Source organism: Humulus lupulus, chromosome 2 (genome assembly GCF_963169125.1).
Source record: "Humulus lupulus chromosome 2, drHumLupu1.1, whole genome shotgun sequence".
Classification (NCBI taxonomy): domain Eukaryota; kingdom Viridiplantae; phylum Streptophyta; class Magnoliopsida; order Rosales; family Cannabaceae; genus Humulus; species Humulus lupulus.
In genome coordinates, this window is record NC_084794.1 from 90,764,933 (window position 1) to 90,779,078 (window position 14,146).

Here is a 14,146-nt window from a genome sequence, read left to right on the forward strand (position 1 = left end):
TCCTTTTTGTGGAAAGGGTAGATCATACGTGGTTATAGTCTTCTCTGGGGATGGTGAATTTTTTTTCCAAGGACCACCTCAGATTTGGACTGCTGATCTAGATATTATTATTATTTGAGCTGTCATTTTAATATTTAGGATGCATGAATAAGAATTGTGTAAATGGATGGTCATATTAATTTGATTTTTCTCCATATTTATTTGATAACGAGATTGGTCCATCATCAAATATCACAATATTTTTGAGTCCTTGCTTGCTGATCTCGAGTGTCATAAAACTGTTTTCACTTTTAACTTTCTTGAAGTTGGAGTTAGCTATTAGTACAAGTATGAAGCATCATCATCATTTTAGGCTCTTGGCATATTTGTTTAGCTGTGCACCACATAATACACATTAATAACAAATAGTTCACTTTTCACAGTACAAATAGTACAATTTTACCAGGGGACACCATGGTTAATTTCAGAGGAATATAATTACAAGTTGAGATTAGATCTTAGATGTCCAAACGCAATTAATTAAAAGGAAGAATTACAAAGATGCAGGTGGTTCTGATTGGCTATTTCTGAAATGGGTCTAAAGATTTTATTCTCTTAGGGATAACGATGATAATTATGCTTAAATACATACAGAAACGGTTGAATCTTGTGTCTTGTGGGACAACATTTACATGTGTTGGAGGGTCCACCGTTAGGCCATCTAGTCATCCATCTCACTGAATATCAGCTCCTACTTGGAAAGTGTTAGTTGTCTAATTAGAAATTATAACTAACCACCACTCTTAGCATGATTTTAAATTATTATGATACTATAGTTTGATTATGCATTATTGAAAAGAAAAAGTAATTATACTGGCATTTTTTGTACTCATACTTTAGAAAGACCAATACTAAGAGATAATTTAACATCATAAACAATTGATATCAGACTATATATGTGGCACTGGAAACTTGTGATGTCTCTTAGTATAGTATTACTTGTTTTTTTTTACTATACTTTTAGATGAACGTTTTCAAATTTATTAATTCTCTATTAAAAAAATTAATCTTCTATCCAGCTGGGTCCAACATGCTAGTGAGCTAATAAGTTGAAGATGGTATATTTAAATTATTTGGTATTTTAATATCGATCTAGTGTTCAACTTTAAAGTTCGATATCACTCAGAATTTCAGTATAAAAGAATGTGAGAAACCAACCATTGGTCACTCATTCATTCTTTCATTTCATATATGTATAAATATTTGCTACGTTCTAAGGTGGTGGGGCTATGATTATTTTAAGTGCAGGTACAATTTATTGAAGAAAAATATATTCAAAACTTAAATATATAATAACACAAAAAAGGCAAGAAATAATGTTTACTTACAAAAAAAGTATCCTCAGATAAAAGCTTCCTTTCTTTTCACAACTTTTTTCATCATTATAGTGTCAACTTGTGCATTAAATTCTAACTCAAATTTACATTAAGAAACAATAAATAGGGTGAAGAAAAAAAAATTATTGTCTTAATAATACACCAACCACTTAATTAAAAAAAATCGCGAGGAAGAACTCAAGAACTTATAAAGAGAAGAGAAATAAACAAATAAACAAATTTCAAAGCTAATAAGTGGAAATAATAATAAAAAATTAATTAATTTATTTTGGTATTATAAATTCATAAACATAAAAAGATGTGCCAAAAGAATATATTAAAGTTTTAAATTTAATGTAAAGACTTTTTAGAATGTAAAAAGAAACAAATTATATAAAATAAAAAAGAGAAATGTTAAATATATTTTTGAGTGATCACAAGTGGATTCAACTAATAATTTAAAAAAATATAAAAAACTGAATAATATTCACATGTTATATACGGATAAAAGAGAGTACAATAGAGAATGTTAAACTTTTATACGATTGTTTAACTATATATTTGCTTTTATTAATTTGTATGCGCAAACTAAATTATATTAGAAAATAGTTTACTGGACATAAATTTTATTTTTATGTGGGAAAATCTCAAATTTGAGATATTTTACATGTATATTAATTTTATTTCTTAAAAATCCAGTAGGGACTCCCTTGCCATATCCAATGGGATATTTGAGCTTCTATGCTTAGTTTACCCTCATTTAAAAAATATGCCCCCATACTTAAAAATTTCTCTCTACCAAAATCTTCATTGAATGCACTAATTATATGTTTCAGTCATTTTTGTACATGATTTTTTTTGTTTTGTTTGTGTTTTTTTGTTGAGATCTAGAATTCTAAATCTGCAGAATTTCAAACAATTTCAATGCAAATTGATGGTTTCATCAAAATATGATTTTGGAGGATAAAACGATGCAAAAATCAATGGTGCAAGCAAAACTTGATTTTGGAAGACAAAAATGATGCAAAATCAATAATTGCATCAAAACTTTAACTTGGAAGATAAAACGATGCAATATCAATATGACAAGCAAAATTTGATTTTGGAAGACAAAATGATGCAAAATCTATGGTTCAAGCAAATATATATAGTCTCTCAAAACCCTAGCACAATATAATTTGGAAAGGAAAATTTCACTTTTAATACTTAATGATGCCTAATATTACCAAAAAATCTCAACACTAATAATATTTTCAATTTGATGCTAAACATTCTTCTCATACCAAAAATACTTCTCCCATTATATCAAAAAATCTTAAAACCTTCTCTTCCTCTCTCTCTCTCTCATTCTCACGAAATCATCCATAAAATCTACAGATTTGTATAATTTTCTTGTCAAAATCATTGTTAGCCATCTCCATTGTCTCTGTGAAGTCGTTAATATCAAAGGCAACATCTATTTTGAGAGTTTTTGGAGGAGAAAAACCATGGGTAATAAGATTGTATATTTTATGTGTTGAGTATTATTTGTTTACATTTTTTTTGGCTATTTTGAATAGATCTGAGTCTATATTGGTGTATTTTTTGGGATTTTTAGAGAAATTTCGCGATCTGCGTTTTTCTAGGTTTTCTGCAACTTTTTTGCTCGATAGGAGCTCGATAACGGTTCGATATGATCTCGATGGTATGTAGAAGGTCTTGTATGAGCTTGATGTAGTTTGATGCGAGCTCGATTATAGCTCGATAGGTTTAGGTTTTATTGCTCGATTGTGCTTGATGGAAACTCGATAAGGGTTCGATTGAACCCTACAATATTTGAGCTCGATAGGTTTAGGTTTTCTCGATATGTGCTCGATAGGGTTCGATGGAGGTTTTGGTTAGGTTTTATGTTCAGTTTAAGAAATGGTAGCTCGATACTAACTCGATAAGAGCTCGATGCTAACTCGATAAAGCTCGATAATGTTCTTTTTTCATGAATTTCTGAAAAAATGACAGTTTTCTTGACAATGTTAATGTTTTTTTTTTCCAACACAGGCTTTATTGTCTACGTTTTTGTATCCTACAATGGTGTTTGAGAATTACAAGGGAATAAGTGGATTTTCAAGGACCCTCAATGCATGGTGATACCGATGGAGGATACTGTAACGTACTTGCAACTTCTTGACATATTGCACAAGGAACTTAAAGTTGATAAACAGATGTATGAGTTGAAATTGGAGGTTCCTTACACTTGCGGCGACCAACCGTTTACACCCGTTCATGTTGAAAGTGATCTTGGTGTTCGTGCATTCTTAGGAGTAACATCTAAAGCAAGGTTGGCCTTGTGTGTCACTCCTGTTAAAAAGATTGTCATTGCAGACCCATATTCCACTCCCGGACCTGAGGGAGCAGCCAGTACTTTAGGATTTCTTATTAGTGACCTGAGGGACAACTAGTATGAGTACAACCTCTATGTGAATGGCGATCCAGTAGCTGAACACAATGAAGACTTAGGATACAATTCAGTGAATGATGATCTAGTAGTTGAACATTTGCAAGTAGAACAAGCACAAGAACAACCAATACGTCATATTGCACGGGCGAACCCACCAAGTCAAGGACGTCGAACACCTGGCACCAGCTCTAGTCGTCCTGGTGGAACATAATATAACTATACAGGGAACATTTCAATATGTTCAACAGAAGATCACAGAAAATGGAGTGCTCCCATGTATACAAAAGAAGATATCATGGTTTGTAGTCGTTCTGAATCACCCTCATCCGGTGTAGCGTTGGGGGAATTACATCTTGGGAAGACATTTGAGAACATGATGGAATTGAAAACCAAAGCGGCTCTCTTCGCAATGAAGAATAATTTTGAGTTTATGGTTAAGAAGTCTGGTATTAATGTGTTGTATATCACCTGCAAGGATCTTGATTGTGGTTGGAGAATAAGAGGGAAAAAAGTAGCGCAATCAGAGATGCTTGAGATCACTGTTTATAATAGTGTACATACTTGCTCACTAGAATTGTGACAAAAAGACCACCGTCAAGCAGCACCTTCTGTCATTGGGCACCTTATCAAGAACAAATATGCTATTGATGACACTAGCTATCCACCAAACAACATAAAGGAGGATATGAAGAATAATTTTGGGATCGATATGAGTTATATGAAGGCTTGGAGATGCAGAGAGAAGGCACTCGATTATGTCAGGGGGACACCTGAAGAATCGTACTCCAAGTTACCTTCTTACCTGTACATGCTGCAGCAAAAGAATCCAGGTACAATAACTGATTTTGTCACAGATGACGGTCGCTTCTTTACTGTTTCTTCTCACTCGGAGTTTGTAGAAGGGGATTTACATCATGTCGTCCTGTTATATGTGTGGACGACACTTTCTTAAAGTCAAGGTACGATGGCCACATGTTGTGTGCTGTCGCATTGGATGCGAATAACCACATTTATCCAATTGCGTTCGCGATTGTTGACAGTGAGAATCATGCTTCTTGGAAATATTTCAGGATGAAATTGAAGGAAGCGATTGGAGTTGTTGATAATCTGTCTTTTGTATCAGACAGGAATGCTAGCATTATTCATGTCCTTGAGTTGGTCTTCCCTGATGCCTACCACGGCGCATGCTACCATCACATAAGTATGACTGTAATCGCTAAGTTCAAGACCGATCACTGTCACAAGGAGATGTGGAATGCGGCATATGCATTTCGGAAGTCAAAATTTCACAGATTCTTCAACAATATAAATCAAATGGGTCCTGCCATAGCTCAATATCTCGAGGGTATTGGCTTTGATAAGTGGACTTGTGCTTACTTTCCTGGGAATCGATACAATGTAATGACAAGCAACTACGCTGAAAGTTTCAACAACAAAACCAGAGACGCAAGAACCTTCCCAGTCACTACTTTTGTGGAATTCATTCGTTTCACAATTTAGTCATGGTTTGCCGCGCGTCGTGAGGAGGTAGAGAAGTGCACATCCAAATTAGCAACAATATATGAGAAATATGTCTTAGGCATTGCGGATGATGCAAGGTACTTGAAAGTCCATCATCTTGGACAGTTTGAATTTCATGTGGTAGACCCAGAAGGTGATAGTGAGTTGAATTTGATGACCAAATCATGCTCTTGTGGTCAGTTTCAAATAATGGGTTACCCTTGTGTTCATGGTGTGGCTGCGGCCATCTTGCGCAGTGTCAACATTTACTTACTGTGTTCACCATATTGCACTACTGATATGTGGAGGAAGTCTTACAAAGAAACAATTTACCCAACTGGCAACAAGGATGATTTTGAAGTTCCCGAGAACATAGAGAAAATGCAAGTTGGGGTTCCCGTTGAAAAACAACCAGTTGGTCGACCGAAGAAGAATAAGATCAGAAGAAGGAAGACAAACCGCACTCCATCGAATGGCGAAATCATTCGCAAAGAGCGCAAGTGTAGCATGTGTGGTGGTCTTGGCCACAACAAGGCTACATGCAAAGCTAGGCTTTAAACTATTTTTTCCCATTTGAACTTGTTGTATTAATAAACTCTTTTTATTTGATTTTTCTTAAAAGTTATGTTAATGGTTTGATATGAAAATGATATTGCTCAATAACAATTCGATAACAGTTCGATATAGCTTGATATTAGCTCGATAACAGCCCATGAAAGTTATAAAAAAATGATAACAGTTCGAAACTGTACATGTAAAGACCCTGTATATATACAATCATCAAGGTAACAAATTTTGATAATTCGATAACAGTTCGATATAGCTTGATATTAGCTCGATAACAACCCATGAAAGTTATAAAAAAAATGTGAACAAGAAACTGTACATGTAAATACCCTGTATATATACAATCATCAAGGACAAGTCTGTGGTCCACTTGTTCCTGAACACCTCCATATTTTCATCGCAGATAGTTTCCAATGGAAGACCGACCATTAGATGCTCAATATGCTTGACAGCATACACACCACAATCCCACTGTAAAAAAAAGTAAACATTAAGTGCACATTATTATAATTTTAGTTAGAAACAAAATTAGTATGAAGATGATGTTTGTTACCTTCTCTTTGACTGAGTGAGCTCGTGTTTCTGTTTGCGACGCCATGTGAACTGATGCAACCTCTTTCCTGCTGATGGAATCTTCAACATCAAGCTATCAGTAAACAGTTTACTCTGCATTAACAGAGAAGGAAGCAAAAAGCACCATGGACTCATAATTTCCTCAAGCTTTGCGTCACTAATCACCGAGTTGTCCGAATCGTAAACAGTCAGGGTCCAACTAGAAATGGAAGCCTCAATGGCAAACCAATGTTGTTGTCCATAGTTCTGGCACCAATATACATCCTCAACTCCTCCCCAAGATGCCAGAAACTGCTGCTCGATGTCGGTCAACATGGACATAACGTCAGAATCCTAAGTATACTTTGTTTTGTCGGCTGTTTTCTTGTACTGATCATATCGGGTAGGTATCACTTGTGAGAAATAACTGTTCATCACAATTGCATTCTGTCGATATATATTGGTAAAATACTTGCGACGCATACGAAGCATGTGTTCTGTCGCATCAATATGGTACAAAGAGAGTACGATAAAAAATATTAGCAAAGACCATCATAAATTGTTGCTGTCGAGCTCCATCGAGCTCACATCGAGCTAATCTCAAACAGTAAACAACAACCATATTTTAACTCCACTATCGAACTACTATCGAGCTCCATTGAGCTCACATCGAGCTAATCTCAAACAGTAAACAACAATCATATTTTAACTCCACTATCGAGCTCCATCGAGCTCACATCGAGCTAATCTCAAACAGTAAACAACAACCATATTTGAACTCCACTATCGAGCTCCATCGAGCTCACATCGAGCTAATCTCAAACAGTAAACAACCCTATTTTAACATACCTATCGAACTACTATCGAGCTCACATCGAGCCAATCTGAAACAGTAAAGAACAACCCTATTTTAACATCCCTATCGAACTCCTATCGAGCTCATATCGAGTCAGTAAAAACAGAACATGTAAAATTGAAAACAGTCCATAATTTATACCACTATCGAGTCATTAGGTATAAATGGCTTACCCCATCATTGAGCCACGACTGGGGTGTCTTCCACGCCAGAAACCACGTTGGACCGTGATTCTCAGTCTTTACATCCCTCGGGGTCTTGTTGGGCATGTCTCCAAGCAGCCACTTGCACATTGTCCTATACTGTTTGGGATTTGGCTTCTTGAGAGGGTCCAACACCTGTGTAGCCTCCTCTGCTGGTGCAGCTGCATCAGTGCGAGGTCTTTTCCTAGTGGGATCGGTGTAGTCCTCAAACCAATCTGGCTTGCGTCTTTGGCGTCTAGCCCTCTGAAACTAAACCCCAGCAACATCCTCAAGGTTGACAATAACGGCTCCCGGAGTCCCAGCATCAAGTGTCACAATGATGGTAGGAGGCGTGGTTGGATCATCAACATAATCTAGAGGAATATCCAATGACTCTGAGTCTGAATCTTCATTGGAGCCCCTCGGTTTATCCTTAATAAATGTCAGGATCTGACTGACTACGTCCAAGATCACTGACTGGTTCTTCAGGAGAGTCTCCTGTCGACCCTTGACTCTGTCCAACCGCTCAATCAAGTCGGCGAGCTTAGGGGATGAGGCTGGTGTTGGGGTTGGTGTTGGGGCTGACGCTGAGGCTGGGGCTGATGTTCGGCGAAGACTGAGGCTGGGGCAATAGGAGGGGTGGGACCTGCAACCTCCTCCCCCGGGGCAGCATCATCAAATATCTTGGCTACCTCGGCTGCCTGAGAAACTATCTCCGTGATTTTCTCAAAAGTTGCATCCTCCTCCTCATCAGTTTCTGAGAGTCCTGGCCAAGCCCAGGATAAAGGGGAAGATCTCCCTCTGTCAAAAACAAATAATAGTCTTTTTCTACTGGTCGAGGCTTCAACATCGGAAGGACAATCAACTGCAAACAACATAAAACATTTGGTTAACTCAAATAATGATAAAAGGTAAGCATATAGATAAAATATATATATATATATATATAACTTACATTCTTCTTCAATAATATCGGTGCGATGACGGACTTGGTGAAATCCTTGTTCCTCCGATGCGACCAACTAAGCATCCTCAGGACCATGTTTCCCGAGCTCACAACAAGCTCCATCGCAAGCTGCTGGATAGCCTCATATGCCCACTACTGTAAGGCCGGGGCATAAACATACATACTGTACTTGGACTCTTGCTGCACCTTGGCATCCTTCTTGGCATCATAGTTGACCTTTTGCTTCACCATGTCCTTTTTACAAGACTGCAATAGCCTCCTATAAGAGTACTTCCCCCATGGATAGCTGAAGAAGTACTCTACGTTCTCAACAATTTTCAGAATATCTCGCCAAATGTGCAACTTGCCATCAATGACATTCAGAACCCCCTCAACAAACAAACATAGACCAAGCTTGTACACATCTTCCACAATCGTACAAGTCTTGAAAGCATGGTCCACCTGTGAGAGCTTTACTTTCTCAGCTTCGTTGAAATACTCCTTTATCAACCAGTCGCTGAGATTACGCCCTTCCAACTCTTCTGGTGACGGGAAGGTCCTGAAATTCAACCTTGTCACCAGGGCAAACTCTCCCATGCCGAATCTACAAGACTTCGACCCCAAGAAAAAATGCACCTCATCTTCGTTGTTGCTGGCGATTTTCCTCAGCAACAGTTGATGCACCAAGACTCCGGAGAAATTAAACTCCGAAGCCAAAAAGAACTGCTTGAAAGGGGATTCCTTAGCCTTTTCAAGCAGCCCGAGCTCCAAAAACCTAGTCTTAATGTGATTTAAAGTACTACTACCCATGTCACTCGACCAGGAAAGTGATCACTGAACGGAACAAGCAACTTAGGCATCTGCAACAGCACATGAAAAAAATTTGGTAAGAAAACATAATGTTAAACATAATCATGAAAGAATTCAAAAAAATTTCATCAAAAAACTGAAATAAGCTGTCATCGAGCTCTATCGAGCTATAATCGAGCTGAAACATACACTATCAAGCCAGTGTCGAGCCTATCGAGCTAAGCAAAATATGTCTACATAAATAATCATCGAGCCTATTATCGAACCTATCGAGCCCTGTTTATTAATACCACAGATCCATCGAGCCTACTGTCGAACCGTTATCGAACCTATCGATCCCTTTTAACCTAATACCACAGATCCATCGAGCTCTTATCGATCCACCATCGAACCATTCAAACTACCCTATCGAGCCTACTATCGAACCATAATCGAGCTAGTTTCATATATTACCCATGGATAACATCGAGCTTCTATTGAACCTATCGAGCCCTTTTAACCTAATACCACAGATCCATCGAGCTCTTATCAATCCACCATCGAACCATTCAAAACTACCCTATCGAGCTTACTATCGAACCATAATTGAGCCTATCGAGCTAGTTTCATATATTACCATGGATAACATCGAGCTTCTATCGAACCTTCACCTAACCTATCGAGCTACTGGTTCAAACCCAGAAAAAACCACAGAAAAACCCAGACCAAAGAACTACCATACCGATTCCACACCACCAGATTCAAAGGGATCAAAACAACAAAAATAATCACGAGGGTTCAAGAATGTACCTTGATGAGAAAATGGGTTCGACCGGTTCGACGACGTGGGTATTGAGCTCTGTTGTCGCCGTTGGCTCGATAGGTCCAACGACTGTGCTGGGTGGCCGACTTCGAAGAAGAGAAAGAGAGAGCCTGAGATTGTTTCCTTCGGTTTGGGGTTTCCTTCCGTTTGTGTCCGTGCATTTAGGGGAAGATGATGAAAAAAATTGTGTGGGAGAGTGTGAGAGAGTGAGAGTGTGTGGGAAAAAATTTGAGTAGAAAAAAATGAGAGGGTATTTTTGGTACTTGGTGAAAGTTTAGCACCAATTTAAAAAATTTATTAGTGCTGGTATTATTTAGTAATTATCCTCACTATTATGCATAAATAGTAAAATTTCCCTTTGGAAATTACAAATAAAACCAAACAAAATCAAAATTTTCTTGCACCATTGATTTTGTATCGTTTTGTCCATAAAATCAAAAGTTTCTTGCACCATTGATTTGCATCAATATTGTCCTCCAAAACCAAGTGTTGATGGAACCATCATTTTGTCTTCCAAAATTAAGTTTTTGCTTAAAATCAAATTTTGGTAGAACCATTAAAATTGTTTGAAATTCTCAAAATTGTTCGAAATTCTAAAAATTTTAAATTTCTAGATATGAAAAAAAGAAAGCAAACAAAATAAAAAAATTATGCACGAAATTATTCGAAACATTTAAATTAGTATCTTAAGTGAAATTTCGGTGGATTTAAGTTTTGGATATTTAACCATTAAAGCAAAAATGGCAGATGGGTGTTGTCGCCGGTGAAGAGTTGAGCTTGGTGGGGTATTTTTCTGAAGGTAGGTGGTGTGCTCGGGTGAAAAATGAGAAACTGAAAAAATGGAAACTGAGGGATGAAATCACGAGAGCGGCATTTTGGAGCATATTTTTTCAACAATCAATAACTTAGGCATTGGAAGCTCAAATGTCCCTTTCCAATCCCATGTTGGATATGTTATATTATACATATAAACATATTGGTGGCTATATTATTATATAATATATTTAGTATAAAAGTGTATTTTCCCGTACTATCCATATATGATTTTGACCTATGAAGAAGAGGAATCGAATTAGAATGCAAACACGCACGGACCATAACATAACATATAGAATACAATCTTGTGAAATTTTGTCCTCCAACATGTTATTTTTCAATTAAATAAATTAATAAAAAGTGCCTCAATTTGTTATACTTTTCTATCATTTTCTTCAATTCAAATTCTTAAGTTGTAAGATTAGTAGATTTCTATGCCATAGAAAATTATAATGGTGATGTTGAACTCTTGGTCCTGAAAATGGAATGATCAAATTGGGCGGTCGAACAGCTAAAGTAATTGATATTGATGGGTATGGCCATACGCCCCTAGTCGTAAGAGGCATTACTACAAATTGAAACTAATACAATATTTCACCCAACATAATATACCAAACCTATTTTTTGCTGTTGTGTTTATATATATGCCCAAAAATTTATTTGGTGTCTGGTCAAATTATCTGTCACACTGATTGCCAATGTAAGCATATAATAATAGCTAAAAAAAGCATAACATTACAAGAGAAAAATCCCCATCAAACCGACCAAACCAAAAGACTTGTTATTCTTCACCGTCCATACGTTGTTGTTCATTTGGAAGCTTTATTTCAATTTAAATATAAATAAATAAAAAGCATTAAGTTATTTAGAAATGGGATTTTAATGCTCTAATTTTTTTAGTGGGTCAGAGAGTTCATGGAGTGCATGAACTATACTTTATAATCACTAAATTCTTTATTATATGATCTTTTGTGGACTTTAAGGTTACAATTGTATGCCTAAAAACTACAAACAGGATAACCTGATATTATTATCATTTGAAAATAAATCGATCCGGTCACAATTTTTTATGGGCTGATTATTAATAGCATACAAAGTCTTGTGGTTGTAGTTTATTAGATCAAGGTTCTTTAAAGAGGTGTAGAATTTAGTAGATTATTATAACTAAAAATAGAACTCAAGTGGGAAGAAAAAAATGTTTTTTTAATAGTTTTATTTCTCTTTTTCAATCCATTTAAAATTTCCGTCCATGCCTGATTTCCATTTAATTATTTGTGACAATTGACGCTGCATGACTTTAGCTTCTTATAATCCATACCATCCAGCATTTTAAATGTAGCTTATATTTGAATTTATTATTATTATTTTTCAAGTGCATTTTGGATGTTTGCTCCAAAATTGACAATATGTGTACAGTTGTTCTTCGGGTTATAATTAGGTATTTATGAAAACTTTTGTCTTAAATTGAAGGAGAAAAGAGTGTCATTCAAGGAAGCAAAGCCAGCGCTTGGCTAATTTCCCAATTAGTTCTACATAATGATAAAAAAAAAATGAGCTGAGTTAATAAAAAGGTATGAAGAACCTTTGCTGTTAATGATTTGTGAAACAGGTAAAAAAAAAGGCATACACACCAATAGGTAAAATATCAGCTGTTAATGATTGTGATCTATTAGAATATTGAGATAAAACATTCGGATGGAGATCACCATTTTTTAAGGGATATTTTTGTAAAATGGTATTTAAAAAAAAAATAATGATAATAATTTATAAAGTATATTTAACTTGTATCGTTTTTGAAATTTCAAAAACCATACATACCCCAAAATTGAATAGCCCAAAAAGGGTCATTAGTATCATTCATCTACTGAGTGTGATTGTCCTATTCTTGTTGTGCATGTAGCATGGTTTTATTTTTTCTAGTCCACCGCCCTTATCCATACTAATAAAGTTGATTCAGAATATAAGGCAGAAGGCATTATTATATGAGGAGGGCCCCAAATGCTGACTCGTTCTCATGTGTGACAGCTTACTATTAAGGGCTGAGATTTGATCCACCGTTTTGAATCAACGGTGGTGATTTGGTTGTGCAATTGGGGCACCGTCCAAGGACAAGAAAGAATAAGCAGCAAATTATTGGGACGAAGTGCATGGAATGGATCGTCACCATGACAGCCTCACAGTCAGCATTTGGGAATGGGACCCACAGCTTATGACACCCATGTGGCCCTAAACAAATTTCAAATTATTGTAGTTCCAGGACAGCCTAACTCCTACGTGGCGCCATGTCAGCAGTGATTTTCAAAATTGGGCTTCCACTTTGCTTGGGCCCACTTCTAATTAAGAGAATCATTTCAGTTTCAGGTGCATTTGCAAAGCAGCCCATATGATAGAGCAGAAAACCCATTTTGTCGTTATACGGCTATTTTTTTGGAGTCTATCTTCCAACACTCACGCCAGCCTAGTATTTGGAGTTTGTACGCTTCAAAATTTCACTTTTTCTTTTTATTTAATATTTTTTATTAACGTTAAACATTAATGTTTGTTAGAACTTATCCAATATCTTAAATTTCATTTAAAAAAACAAAATTATTTTAACAAGTAGTTCTTCTAAGAGTAGAAAAAAACTTATGATCAATTTTTTTTTAATCAAATAAAATATTAAAATAATAAGATAGACTTTAGCTATGTATGTATATTTTTTTTTGAAGGAAGCTATGATTGTGTATTTAGTTCTCTACATTTAGCTATAGTAATTAAAGTACTCTAAAATATTATAAAGTAGTTGGAGTTGGAAAAGTATTACATCATTATTTTGGCTCAATACTATATATAAATATAGATAAAGGTGAAATTAATTATATCACCATAAATATTCTCTTTTTCGATGCAAATATTTGAATCTATTAATTAGCTTCTCAAAATGAATTTGAATTTGTAGAATTTTTTATATTTTTATGATTGTCTCATTAAAGGTGTGCAATTTTGTCTTTCGATTTATAGTAAGAATCTTTACGAGTTATTGTGATTTTTTTACAATATTAAAATTGACTTCTTTTATCGTTTTTACATTTTGGGATAAACATATATATAAAGGATTACCATAGTAGTATATTAGGATTTTTATACCTGCACATACAAATTTTACCATATGTAATTTGTGTATGTACATATCATTAGTCATTATTATCTCGCCAACTTTCCTAAAAAAATTATAATTATATATAATTTTTTAAGGAAAAAAGACCAAATAATGGATAGTAGTAACATTAATTTCTTTCAGATTTGGAGAAAGGGTTGTGATATGGGCCATCCATTTTAGGAAAGAA

The 14,146-nt window shown here is 35.6% G+C and overlaps 1 long non-coding RNA gene across 1 annotated transcript in view; it reads left to right on the forward strand.

Moving 5' to 3' along the window:
- LOC133818206 (uncharacterized) overlaps window positions 1-11,099 on the forward strand; it is a 30,226-nt gene extending 19,127 nt beyond the window's left edge. Inside the window, exon 5 of the long non-coding RNA XR_009885825.1 lies at window positions 10,752-11,099. This is a non-coding gene — a long non-coding RNA (uncharacterized LOC133818206). The remainder of the gene's footprint in view (window positions 1-10,751) is intronic.
- The last annotated feature ends 3,047 nt before the right edge of the window (window positions 11,100-14,146 follow it).